The following is a 12014-nucleotide window of genomic DNA, read 5'->3' on the forward strand; positions in this document are numbered from 1 at the left end:
GTGCCCCCGTCACTCCTAGAAACTCCACGGGGAACATGTGCTTCCTCACCACTGCCCTAGATATCACAGCCACTGTGTATTGGTACTGAATCACATGTCTAACCTCTGGGGAGTATTATCATCATGAGAAAAGGGAGAGCTTAAGGATGCTATTGCATTCAATCAATGCAATCCATACTTTGTGAGTTGATGACTTTCTATGATGAGGATGACCTTTTCATATGAGCAAGAATGTCAAGGGAATTATACAATTATTGTCAGATCTGCCAGTGCCAAATAATTTGTGTGAAGCAAATGATGTCCCTTTCAGAAAACTGTGTGACTATTTATTCTTGGGTGAAAAGGAGATAAATACTGCATTTTAGAGCCTTACAACAAATATGTTTTATTCATGAAACATGGTCGTGTTTTCTCATTTTGTCTCCCTCCCCATAGAGTTAGAGTCATAGAGCTGTACAGCATGGAAACAGACCCTTCGGTCCAACCTGTCCAGTGAATACAGGACTAGTTAACCCAATCTCTACTCCTTGGACAGATACTGCCATCCCAGGAATGAATCTATGAACAGTCACTGTACTCCCTCAATGGCAAGTATATCTTAAGTAGGGAGATCAAAACTGTATAGAATACTCCAGGTGTGATCACAGTAAGGCCTTGTACAACTTCAGTAAAGAGTAACCCACCCATACCCATTTCCCTCTGATGAACACTATGGGCAATTTAGCATGGCCAATTCACCTGACCTGCACATCTTTGGACTGTGGGAGGAAATCGGAGCACCCGGAGGAAACCGGATTCTTTGTCATAGAGTCATTGAAATGTACAGCATGGAAACAGACCCTTCGATCCAACCCGTCCACGCCGACCAGATATCCCAACCCAATCTAGTCCCACCTGCCAGCACTCAGCCCATATCCCTCCAAACCCTTCCTAATCGTATACCCATCCAAATGCCTCTTAAATGTTACAATTGTACCAGCCTCCACCACATCCTCTGGCAGCTCATTCCATACACGTACCACCTTCTGCGTGAAAACGTTGCCCCTTAGGTCTCTTTTATATCTTTCCCCTCTCACCCTAAACCTATGCCCTCTAGTTCTGGATTCCCCGACCCCAGGAATTTATCCTATCCATGCCCCTCATAATTTTGTAAACCTCTATAAGGTCACCCCTCAGCCTCCAATGCTCCAGGGAAAACAGCCGCAGCCCCAGCCTGTTCAGCCTCTCCCTGTAGCTCAGATCCTCCAACCCTGGCAACATCCTTGTAAATCTTTTCTGAACCCTTTCAAGTTTCACAACATCTTTCCGATAGGAAGGAGACCAGAATTGCACGCAATATTCCAACAGTGACCTAACCAATGTCCTGTACAGCCGCAACATGACCTCCCGACTCCTGTACTCAATACTCTGACCAATAGAGGAAAGCATACCAAACGCCTTCTGCACTCCAAGGTCTCTTTGTTCAGCAACACTCCCTCGGACCTTACCATTAAGTGTATAAGTCCTGCTAAGATTTGCTTTCCCAAAATGCAGCACCTCACATTTATCTGAATTAAACTCCATCTGCCACTTCTCAGCCCATTGGCCCATCTGGTCCAGAACCTGTTGTAATCTGAGGTAACCCTCTTCGCTGTCTACTACACCTACAATTTTGGTGTCATCTGCAAACTTACTAACTGTACCTCTTATGCTTGCATCCAAATCATTTATGTAAATGACAAAACATAGAGGGCCCTGCACCGATCCTTGTGGCACACCACTAGTCACAGGCCTCCAGTCTGAAAAGCAACCCTCCATCACCACCCTCTGTCTTCTACCTTTGAGCCAGTTCTGTATCCAAATGGCTAGTTCTCCCTGTATTCCGTGAGATCTAACCTTGCTAATCAGTCTCCCAAGGGGAACCTTGTCAAACGCCTTACTGAAGTCCATATTGATCACATCTACTGCTCTGCCCTCATCAATCTTCTTTGTTACGTCTTCAAAAAACTCAATCAAGTTTGTGAGAGTAAACTTCTGTGCTCTCTGGTGGCAAGCTTGGAGGCAGGAATGGCGTTAGATTTGTGAATTATGCCTGAATCCTGCCACATTCTCACCTCTGCCAACGTTCATGTTCTGGGCAAGAGTGCCCTTGAAAAGGAACAGCACAAGTCCCTTGCTGGCTCATTCAGCCTATTGGGTCCTTGGTTCAGTAATAGTGATATTAACAATTGGTGTCAGTGTCATATTTCAGATTGAACTATTCTCATCTGGCATTGATGTTGATGGAAGGAACTACGTTGTAGATGGAGGTTAAGATCAGATCAGCCATGATCTAATTCAAATTTCAGAATAGGTTTGAGGATCTGAATAGTCTTCTCCTGTTTAATGTTCTCTGAGATGGGATGGGGAAAATTGGCCAGTGTTTGAATTATTGTTCACCATTCATTGACTGCCCATACATTTGTGAGATGCCAATTGACATTGTCTCATTGGTCCAACCCTTGTCGTTTTGTCAATCTTCTTGAGTTCAAATTGCCAGTATTGATATTGTCAGATGAACAATTAATGCATTTCATGAAAGAGCTCTCATCTGCTGTTTCTCTGGAGCTATTTGAAGCAAGCTAATTTCAAGCAGATATATTTTTAACTACAGTGAATAACTGGCTGAGTTTTAAAATTTATTCCCGTTATCATTTTAAAGAAGAAATAATGAGAAATTAATTAGAGTGCAGACAGTGTATTTATTTAGCTATTAAGTACACCAAGTAAATTCATGAATTACATTAAGTAGGTTAAACTAAATATAGTTATTATGTTAACACGATAGTAATTGTGAGACAGTTGCAAAGAAAATGAATGGAGATAATTTGGGCATTGTACCAAGAATTGAGCCACTTTGAACTAAGAAATACATCCTTTGGTTTGAGCATATTTGTGAAATTACAAGGCAGGTGCTTTTAAAGTAAGTTTCTCTCAATGCTAAATTGAACATTTCCTATGAATTGGCAAACATACAATCTCTTTTCCTCCTTTTATGTATCACAAGTAAACCATCACAAGGTTTTCAGACAAAGAATTATTTGCAATTTTTGCAGTGGCTGTCACAATGCTAGGACATAAAAGTGTTTGACAGCTGATGAAGCATTCTTAAAGTGCCATCATTGGTCTAATGTGGGAAACACCTCTGAATATCCATGCACAGTAAGCTCCCACAAATGTCAATGTGATGATGAACAGATCTGTTTTGATAACGTTGGTTGAAGTATAAATATAGGCCACTTCAGGGAGGGGGAATGGTTCTTGTGGTGTAGTGATAATATTTCTGCCTCTGGGCCAGGAGGTCTGGATTTAGTTCCCACCTGACCTGGAGGTGTCTCATAACATGTCCAAATGCGTTGATTAAAAATATTTTGTTAAATAAATATTGGCCTAGACATCAGGGTGAAATCCAGCAGCGCTTTGAAATAGCACCGAGGAATCTCATACTTCCATCTGACAGGGCAGAGGGGATCTTATTTTAGCATCTCATCTAAACGTGGAAGATTATACGCCAAATAATTCTCCGTAGACATCAAAGTATTTTATAGACTACTTCCATATGAAGATTAATCTTCTGTAAACCTACAGGACGCTCAGAAATATTTTTCTCTTTATTGTTTATTCAATCAATCGTCAAAATCTGTCTTACTGAATATCCAATTTCATTGAATTCCTATGATTCCAATCTACAGTTTCCTATTTATATGGAATTCCACATGTAACTTTCCCACTTGGAATCAGAGAATCCCTACAGTGTTGCAGCAGGCCATTAGGCCCATCGAGTCCACACTGCCCCTCTGAAGAATATCCTACCGAGACTCACATCCTTCTCTACTCTTGTAATGCTACTTTACTGCCTGTAATGTATCGTGACTACAGGGAAATGGGAGCTGCTGGATGCCAGTGTGATTCAAAGCAGACTGTGTCTGCAGTAAGTCTCTGTGGCTGCAGGAACCTCGGCTCTGTGTTTGTGAACTGGACGTTAAGCTCCAGAATCTGTGACGCCTTATAGAGGGGCAAAGTTAGCTGGATATTTCTCTTTGGATAGGGTCTTCTGACAGAGTGAAGTGTCAGGGCCAGAGGCGTTTGGCTGCAGATGAGATAGGTGAGGGAAACCCAGACTGTAGGAGCCTTAGCCTTTGCAATTGTCCAACAGGCTTGAGGTTCTTTCAGCTGGTCTGGATGAGAGCAGGGTCTATAGTTGAATGAGCAAACTTGTTATGCAATTGTGTTGAAGAAGCCAGTCAGGTGGGGGAACACAAAAGAAATATAATGGTCGTAGGGGACACTGTAGGGAGGGGTATTGATATGGGGCAACATTTTCATGCAGAGGGTGGTGCGTATATGGAATATGCCAGAGAAAGTGGTGGATTACCAATATTTAAAAGTCATCTGGATGGGTATATGAATAAGAAGGGTTTAGAGGGATATATGCCAAGTGCTGGCAAATGGAACCAATTAGGTTAGGATAGCTGGTCAACATGGACGAGTTGGACCAAAGGGTCAGCCCTATGATTCTATAACTTTATTGTTCTCCCCAGAAGAGATAGTCCAGAAGGGTGTGTTGCCCACAAGGTGCTAGGGTTTGGGGCGGCACGGTGGCTCAGTGGTTAGCACTGCTGCCTCACAGTGCCAGGGACCCAGGTTCGATTACAGCTTTGGGTGACTGTGCAAACTCCACACAGACATTCTCCCTGTGTCCAAAGATGTACAGGTTAGGTGAATTGGCCAAGCTAAATTGCCCCTAGTGTTAGGTGCATTAGTCAGGGGTGAATGTAGGGGGGGTGGGTTTCTCTTTTGGAGGGTCGGTGTGGACTTGTTGGGCCGAAGGGCCTGTTTCCACACTGTAGGGAATCTAATCTGATCAGGGCTGAAGAGGAATATAGAGAATAATTTCTAAGGTAGAGATAGATCAATTCTTGATGAGCATGGGAGTGAAAAGTTATCGTGTAGGTAAGAACGTGGAGTAATCCCATCAAGCATGATTTTATTGACTGATGCAGTGGGCTGAAGGACCTATTGTGTTTGAATATTGCACTTAACTTGACAAAGAGCTGTATAAAATCTCACTTGTAAAAGCTTTTAGTAAAATCAAAGCGACACCAGATCAGCAGGATGCACAATCTTTTACTGCTGCTGTCATGTACCAGTAGGAGTTTCTTTTAACACCCTCATACCTGGGTTTAGGTTCACAACTCCTACAATAAAAGGCTCCATATGTCTGCATAATATCTTGGCAGAGCTGAAAATGCATTACATTGCTGAATATTCATGAAATATTTTTGACACATTTGCAATTTTTTTTTTAACAGAAATTGCTATCAGGCCTCCACAGTTTAAATTTGATATTCCATTAATATCTATTAATTTAGGATGTAGATTTGCTCACTGAGCTGGAAGGTTTGTTTTCAGATATTTCATCACCACACTAGGTAACATCATCAGTGAGCCTCCGGTAAAGCACTGGTGGTATGGCCTGCTTTTTATTTAGTGTTTACGTTTCCTTGGGTTGTTGATGTCATTTCCTTTGGTGATATCATTTCATGTTCTTTTTCTCAGGGGGTGGAAAATGGGATCCAAGTCAGTGTGTTTGTTGATAGAGTTCCGTTCCGAATGCCGTGCTTCTAGGAATTCTTGTGCGTGTTTCTGTTTGACTTGTCCTTGGATGGATGTGTTATCCCAGTCCAAGTGGTGTCTTTCCTCATCTGTGTGTAAAGATACTAATGAGAGCTACAAACATTCTCAAAACTCGCTATCTATTAATTTAATCTGTTATAAATACCTGTATTTGCACTTGTCCCCCTTTCTCTACAAATTTTGTGAGTGCTCCCATCATTTTTCGGCAAATATTGCGATAGCTGCACCTTTTGAGTGATTTTACATGGTTAAATGAAAGAAAAGCCAGTTGCTCCAATATATTGTGAAACTTTCACTAAAAAACACCTTTTAATTGACTTTTAAAGGAAGGTGAATACATCAAGATATGAATATTTTGCCTCCAATTAATGGAGGGTGATGGGATTGTTACAGTTTGCAGTTTAGAAGATCCAGCAGAGTTAGATATATCCTCTAGCCAGCAGCATAGTGTTCCATGGTGAGTAATGGGATGTAGTATTCTGTCCAAAAGCAATGAACCTTCTGACCCACAGTGAGCAGATATCGAAAATTGGCATCAATTACATGTCTCTCATACTCTCATTGAGATACTTCAATTTCTATCACCTCTCAAATGCTGCTTTATGTCACAATTCAGACGTTTCCTTCTATTGCATATATTTAAAAGTAATCTTTTTTAAAAAAATTCAGGATCATACAAATTCAGTATCCCATTCCCACTTTCTCTCCATACCCCTTCATCCCTTTAACCACAAGGGCCCCGTACAGCTCCCTGTTGAATATATCTAATGAGCTGGCGCCAACAGCTTTCTTTGGTAGAGAATTCCACAGGTTCATAACTCTGAGTGAAAACAATTCTTCCTCAACTCAGTCCTGATTGGCTTACCCCTTATTCTTAGACTGTCCCCCAGTTATGGACTTTGCCAAGATCGCAACCACTCATTCCTCTAAATTCCAGTAAGTACAAGCTCATTATTCTAAGCATTGTATTGGGGTAGTAGTTTTTTTTTAAATTCTCAGATACAGTGCTTGGACACTGTTTTCACTATCTGGGATGCTGTACGTAAATTACTTCTATGCTTGTGTATCATTAGAAAGACAAGTTTACATTTAAGTCATGCCTTTCGCAATCGCAGTCTGTTTGAAAACTGTTTGCTGCCACTGAAGTGGCGTCACTGTTTCAATGTTGGCAAAACAATAGCCAACGTGTACATGACCCGCTGAAGAACTCCTACAAATGGAAGTAGATAATCTATTTATATCATGCTAATGGAAATTGGCTTGTACTACTGATCTGCATCAAAACTGCGCCATGGAATCTTTTACACCCACCTGAGAGGGCTTACAGGAACTCAGTAATGCCTCACCTGAAAGATTGCCCATCACTCAGAGTTATGAACCTGTGGAATTCTCTACCAAAGAAAGCTGTTGGCGCCAGCTCGTTAGATATATTCAACAGGGAGCTGTACGGGGCCCTTGTGGTTAAAGGGATGAAGGGGTATGGAGAGAAAGTGGGAATGGGATACTGAATTTGTATGATCCTGTCTTTTTTTTAAAAAGGTATTCTACCCAGGGCTGTGCTGAAGTGGCAGTCTGAACTGTTTGCTCTCGAGTCCTTGGAGTGGGACCTCTGACTCAGAGGGACTAACTGAGCCACAAACAAGATTTTGTTGTTCACTGGTGTATCTTAATGAATGAAGTTTTTATGTAAAGAGTTTTACAAAATTCCAACTATGATAAAATTGTCCTATAGGATAGAAAGTGAGCTAGTCGACATTAATGGAATGAGGCATGTGTGTTTTTTTTAAAATCAGTTTGGCTGATCAACTTTGTAAAACACTAATATATTAAGCAAAATATTGACTGGCTGTTATTAAAGACAATGATTTACCAGTTCAGGCGCAATGGGCTTAAATAGCCTGCTGTCCAAAGCCACTCTGATTCGGTGCCAGTCAGAATGCTTCGTTGCTTTCCCCAAGGTATTTCCTAACCCATGGAATTTTCTTTTGCCCCAAGAATATAAACCATGCAATAAATGCACACCAGATGCAATATTTTTCTACTCTACCTGGATCATTGATATGAACAAATGCTCATGAAGGATGATAGTCTTGCTAATGTCCTTTGCTATACCAATTTATAAAAGGAACATCAAGCGAGGGAAATTTGATGTTTCATGTATGGACCTGTTAAAATAAATTAGTATTAAGGTGTGGAATTGTGAAAGTGGATGGAGGTTTTTTTAAATTAACCTACTACTTTATACAGAGGGTCTGAATACTATTCAATGCCAGTGGATGCTTAGCGAGAAAGAATGTAAAATCACTGTGATCAATATCTAGCAAAGGAGAAAGAATACAGAACAGATGCTCAACGTATTTTCAAAGTTGATACCCGAGCTGAGACTGTGAATCTATCTGGAAAGATTAAACAGCTTGGGGCTTTCATCACTGAAAAAGGAAAAAAAAAACTGAACAAAACAAAATGAAAGAACTGCAGATGCTAATGGAAATTGGCTTGTACTACTGATCTGCATCAAAACTGCGCCATGGGATTTTTTACACCCACCTGAGAGGGCTTACAGGAACTCAGTAATGCCTCACCTGAAAGATTGCACATCCTGACAGGGAAGCACTGTATCTGAGAATTTAAACTGCAGATGCTGGAAACCCGAAACAAAACAGAAATTGCTGAAAAAGTTCAATAGGTCTGGCAGTATTTGTGGAGAGAAATCAGAGTTAACTGATTGGCTCATGAATGAGAAAGGTGCATTGTGACCTGGTTCAGGCCTAAATCCTTGTGGTGTCAAATGATTGTCCCCAAATAATTCAATAGCTTGACAGCATTGAGCTTGTTTCATTCAATACCAATGCTTTGCCGTCTGTATCCTTCTTCAAGTCCAGGCTGATGCAAGGCTTCTCTTTATATCTTAAACTGATTTTTCATTTGAAGCAATGTGCAGCCTCAGTTATACATTTTGTTTTGTGTTGCATGTCTGACTGGCTGTGGATCAGGAGAGCACAGGCGTCAGTATAAAGAAGTTCGTGGTTGCATTTTCCTGTATTTTTGTGTAAGCCCAAAGACAACTGAGATCAAAAAGACCTCCATTAATCTGGGAATTTGCATAAATTCATTCTTTAAAACTTTCTGTTGACTGCTATAGCTTTGTGACAATGCAGATGATGAATAAGGTCAAAGCCCTGCTCCAGTGGGGCCATGGGACATTCAGAAGGGTCCGGAGATGTCTCTGTTGCTTGACTGTAGGCTGGGGGACTTCAAGACTCGGGGGCACTTTTTTAAGGTGGGAGGAAAGAGATTTAAGAAGGGCAAACCTTTTACACAGAGAGTGGAATGAACTTCCTAAGGAAATGGTAGACATGGTTGCAATTCCATTTAAAATTCATTTGAATCAGTACATGAATAAGAAGTATTTGGAGGGATATGAGCCAGGAGCTAAGCAGGTGGGGCGAGTTAAATTTGGGATTATGTTCGGCATGGACTGATTGGACCAAAGGAGTCTGTTACTGTGCTCTATGACTCTACAACTCCTCCCTACTAATTGTTGTGAAATTGCTCCACCATGGCCAGGAATCCGAGTTGGCATCCAAGAATTTTAAGGATTTTCCAAAGTCTATCTTTGCTCACAGTGCAGAATGCCTTGGTGTGATCAAAAAAAGTAACATACTGGCCCTAGTTTTGCTGGTGATGCTTTTCTTTTTGTTTGTCTAAGTGCACGCCCAGGTCTGTGGTGCACCTATTGGATCTCAAATGACACCAGCTCTCTCGGGTGGGAGGTTTTTTTCTGCAATGATGGTTTCAAGTCAGTTCAGAAGTAGTCCAGCCAGGATCTTCCCAGTAATAGGAAGGATGATGATCCCACAGTCATTGGAATAGTCTTGCTCTACCTCCTTTGTTTTTGTACAGAGTGTTGATAGTAGTGTCACAAAGATCCTGTGGAGCACTAAGACAAAAACAGGAGAAACTCAGCAACTCTGGCAGCATCGGTAGAGAGAGAGTAACAGAGTTACCATTTTGAATCCACTGTGACTCTTCAGAACTGAAGAAGGTTCCAGTATTGCAGTGCAATGTTGCCCTGTTCCCAGCAGTCCATGAAAATCTCATGGAGTGTGTAGGTTAGGCCCACCATAGTTCAAGGCCTCAGTTGAATTCCAAGGGCTTTAATGCTCTCCATCTGGTTGATATCAGTCACAGTTTCCTCCAGAGCTGAGTTTGTAAGGACTTTTATTTTGATAGGAGGTCATTGATGCGGTTTCTGGCAGTATCATGTACTGTGTACTTGAACATAAAGAGTGGATTGATCCAACTTAATGGTGTGGCTGGACAAATCAGTCCCCTCAATGAAATTTGGCTTGATTGCTGTTTTCTTTTTGTCCGTTAACATGGTGATTAGACATTTACACACGACTGCAGCTTTTCTTTAAGAGAATAAAAATGTATTACATAAAGGAAGAAACAAACCAAGCTATCAAAATGTTAGAACGATCTCACACAGAGCAAATCAAAGTGATGAATTCTACCTGTCAACATGATTTTTTCCACATATCTGAAAATATAAATTTTCTCAATTGTAATAACTTAGAGATTTCTAACTGAACTCTCCTGGTTTGGAAGATTCACAAATTAAACCTTTCCACTAAAGTGACAGGTTCCCTGAATTAACATAAACTCCTCCTAGGAGAAAAACTAAATTTGCTTCTAAACTCAAATCTGGTGCCTTCTGCACTGAATGTTTTGAAACATGTACGTCTTAGATTCTTCTGAACTTATAAACAAAACTAATGGTCTTACATATTTACCCTAACCATTGTACACCCAACCATGTAAACATTCCTGATTAAGGGCTTTTGCCCGAAACGTTGATTTTCCTGCTCCTCGGATGCTGCCTGACCTGCTGTGCTTTTCCAGCACCACTCTGATCTAAACTCTGATTTCCAGCATCTGCAGTCCTCACTTTTGCCACGTAAACATTGTTCATTGCCACTCTAAGTCTGCTGTCACTTGCTTTCTGACAATATGCTGGATTTGGTCATCATTCTGGAAAGATTTTGACCTTGTTTTATTTTGAGAAACCCTTTGCAGAAGTAACAAATAACTATCTGCCTCTGTTTTGAAACCCAAATTCTAAAAATGCTATTACATATGTAAACAATGCATTTCTCTTTAAAGGGGTCAAGACTTAGTATACAGTACTAGGAGAAAACATAATTCTCAATTGCCTTTTCAAAATTCCACACCCTGGTATTAATTTAGTTAGACAGGTCTGTACATGGTGCAGCAGGATCCATCAAATCTCATTCACTTGTATTCAGATTCATTCATGTTGGGGGGAAAATGCATGTGGTGTACATTGATTGTGGTTGAACGTCTTGAGACAACAGATACATAATTCCCACTTGCAGCATAAGATGGTCACTGATAAATCCAATAAAAATTGAGGGAAAAACTGCTTCAGTCTGAGAATGGTGTGAATATGGAGCACACTAAGGCTGGGGATGGATTTTACAGACTCCCATGATGCTGCTCCTTCACTGTTACTTGGTCAAAAATCCTGCAACTCCCTGACAAAAGCATTGTGGGTGTCCCTGCACCAAATGGACTGGAGGAGTTCAAGAAGGCAGCTCATCATCATCTTGTCAAGGGTGACTTGGGATGGGCCTTAAATGCTGGCCCAGTCAGCAACACACGTCCCCTGTATTAATTTTTTTTAAAAGGGTGAGGGGATTGGAAGGGAGAAGAATGCAAGGTTAAAGTGGCCTGGCCCTCTGTCAAAACTGTTCATGAACTAATTTGGATGAATATAGTAGTGAGTGGCTGGGGGCAGTGTAGTCTGTTGGATTGAGGAGGTTCTGATTGCGAATAGCATGAGACATGAGTTGCTAATCGGGGAAAGACCAAGAATGCGAGACTTGACTCCAAGACTTAAACTGGAATAGTGGAACTTGGAAGAGGCTAAGATCTGACTGACAAAATGAATTTTTTTTAATGCTTTTTCTTTTTTTCCCTTTTTCTCATCTCTACTGAATCATCAGGGGATACAGTTGCAGAGGTTTCTGTAGTCGCTTGATCCAATGACTATTCTTAATCTATAGGACTGTTGGGTGACTGCATTTGCACCATATCATTGTGCTGGAGCCTATATTTATCTAGCATTCATGCATATGTTTGGTATCACTGGCTAGTGGCTAGATGTGAGATGTTGTATTTTCTTTTCCCTCCCAGGCCCAAGTGTGTTGAGGCCACTTGTGGCCATCTTTTTCTGGCCTGCATTTAACCTACTGAGTCCTTGATTGTGCCTGGGACCTTCCTGGTCTTCAGTCCTACACAAGAGAAAGGTCTGAAAACATCAGGCTTCATTCTGT

General features: G+C 41.2%; 1 protein-coding gene across 1 annotated transcript in view; it reads left to right on the plus strand.

Annotated features, from left to right (window-relative positions):
* Nucleotides 1-449: 449 nt before the first annotated feature.
* Nucleotides 450-12014, plus strand: part of rapgefl1 (Rap guanine nucleotide exchange factor (GEF)-like 1) — an 89452-nt gene continuing 77887 nt past the window's right edge. Inside the window, exon 1 of the mRNA XM_087977797.1 lies at nt 450-587. The gene's annotated coding sequence lies outside the window, so the exon portion shown is untranslated. The remainder of the gene's footprint in view (nt 588-12014) is intronic.

This window comes from Chiloscyllium plagiosum, unplaced genomic scaffold (assembly GCF_037043375.1).
Source record: "Chiloscyllium plagiosum isolate Xiang-an unplaced genomic scaffold, Cpla_swu_hap1 HiC_scaffold_32, whole genome shotgun sequence".
In the NCBI taxonomy this organism is placed as follows: Eukaryota; Metazoa; Chordata; class Chondrichthyes; order Orectolobiformes; family Hemiscylliidae; genus Chiloscyllium; species Chiloscyllium plagiosum.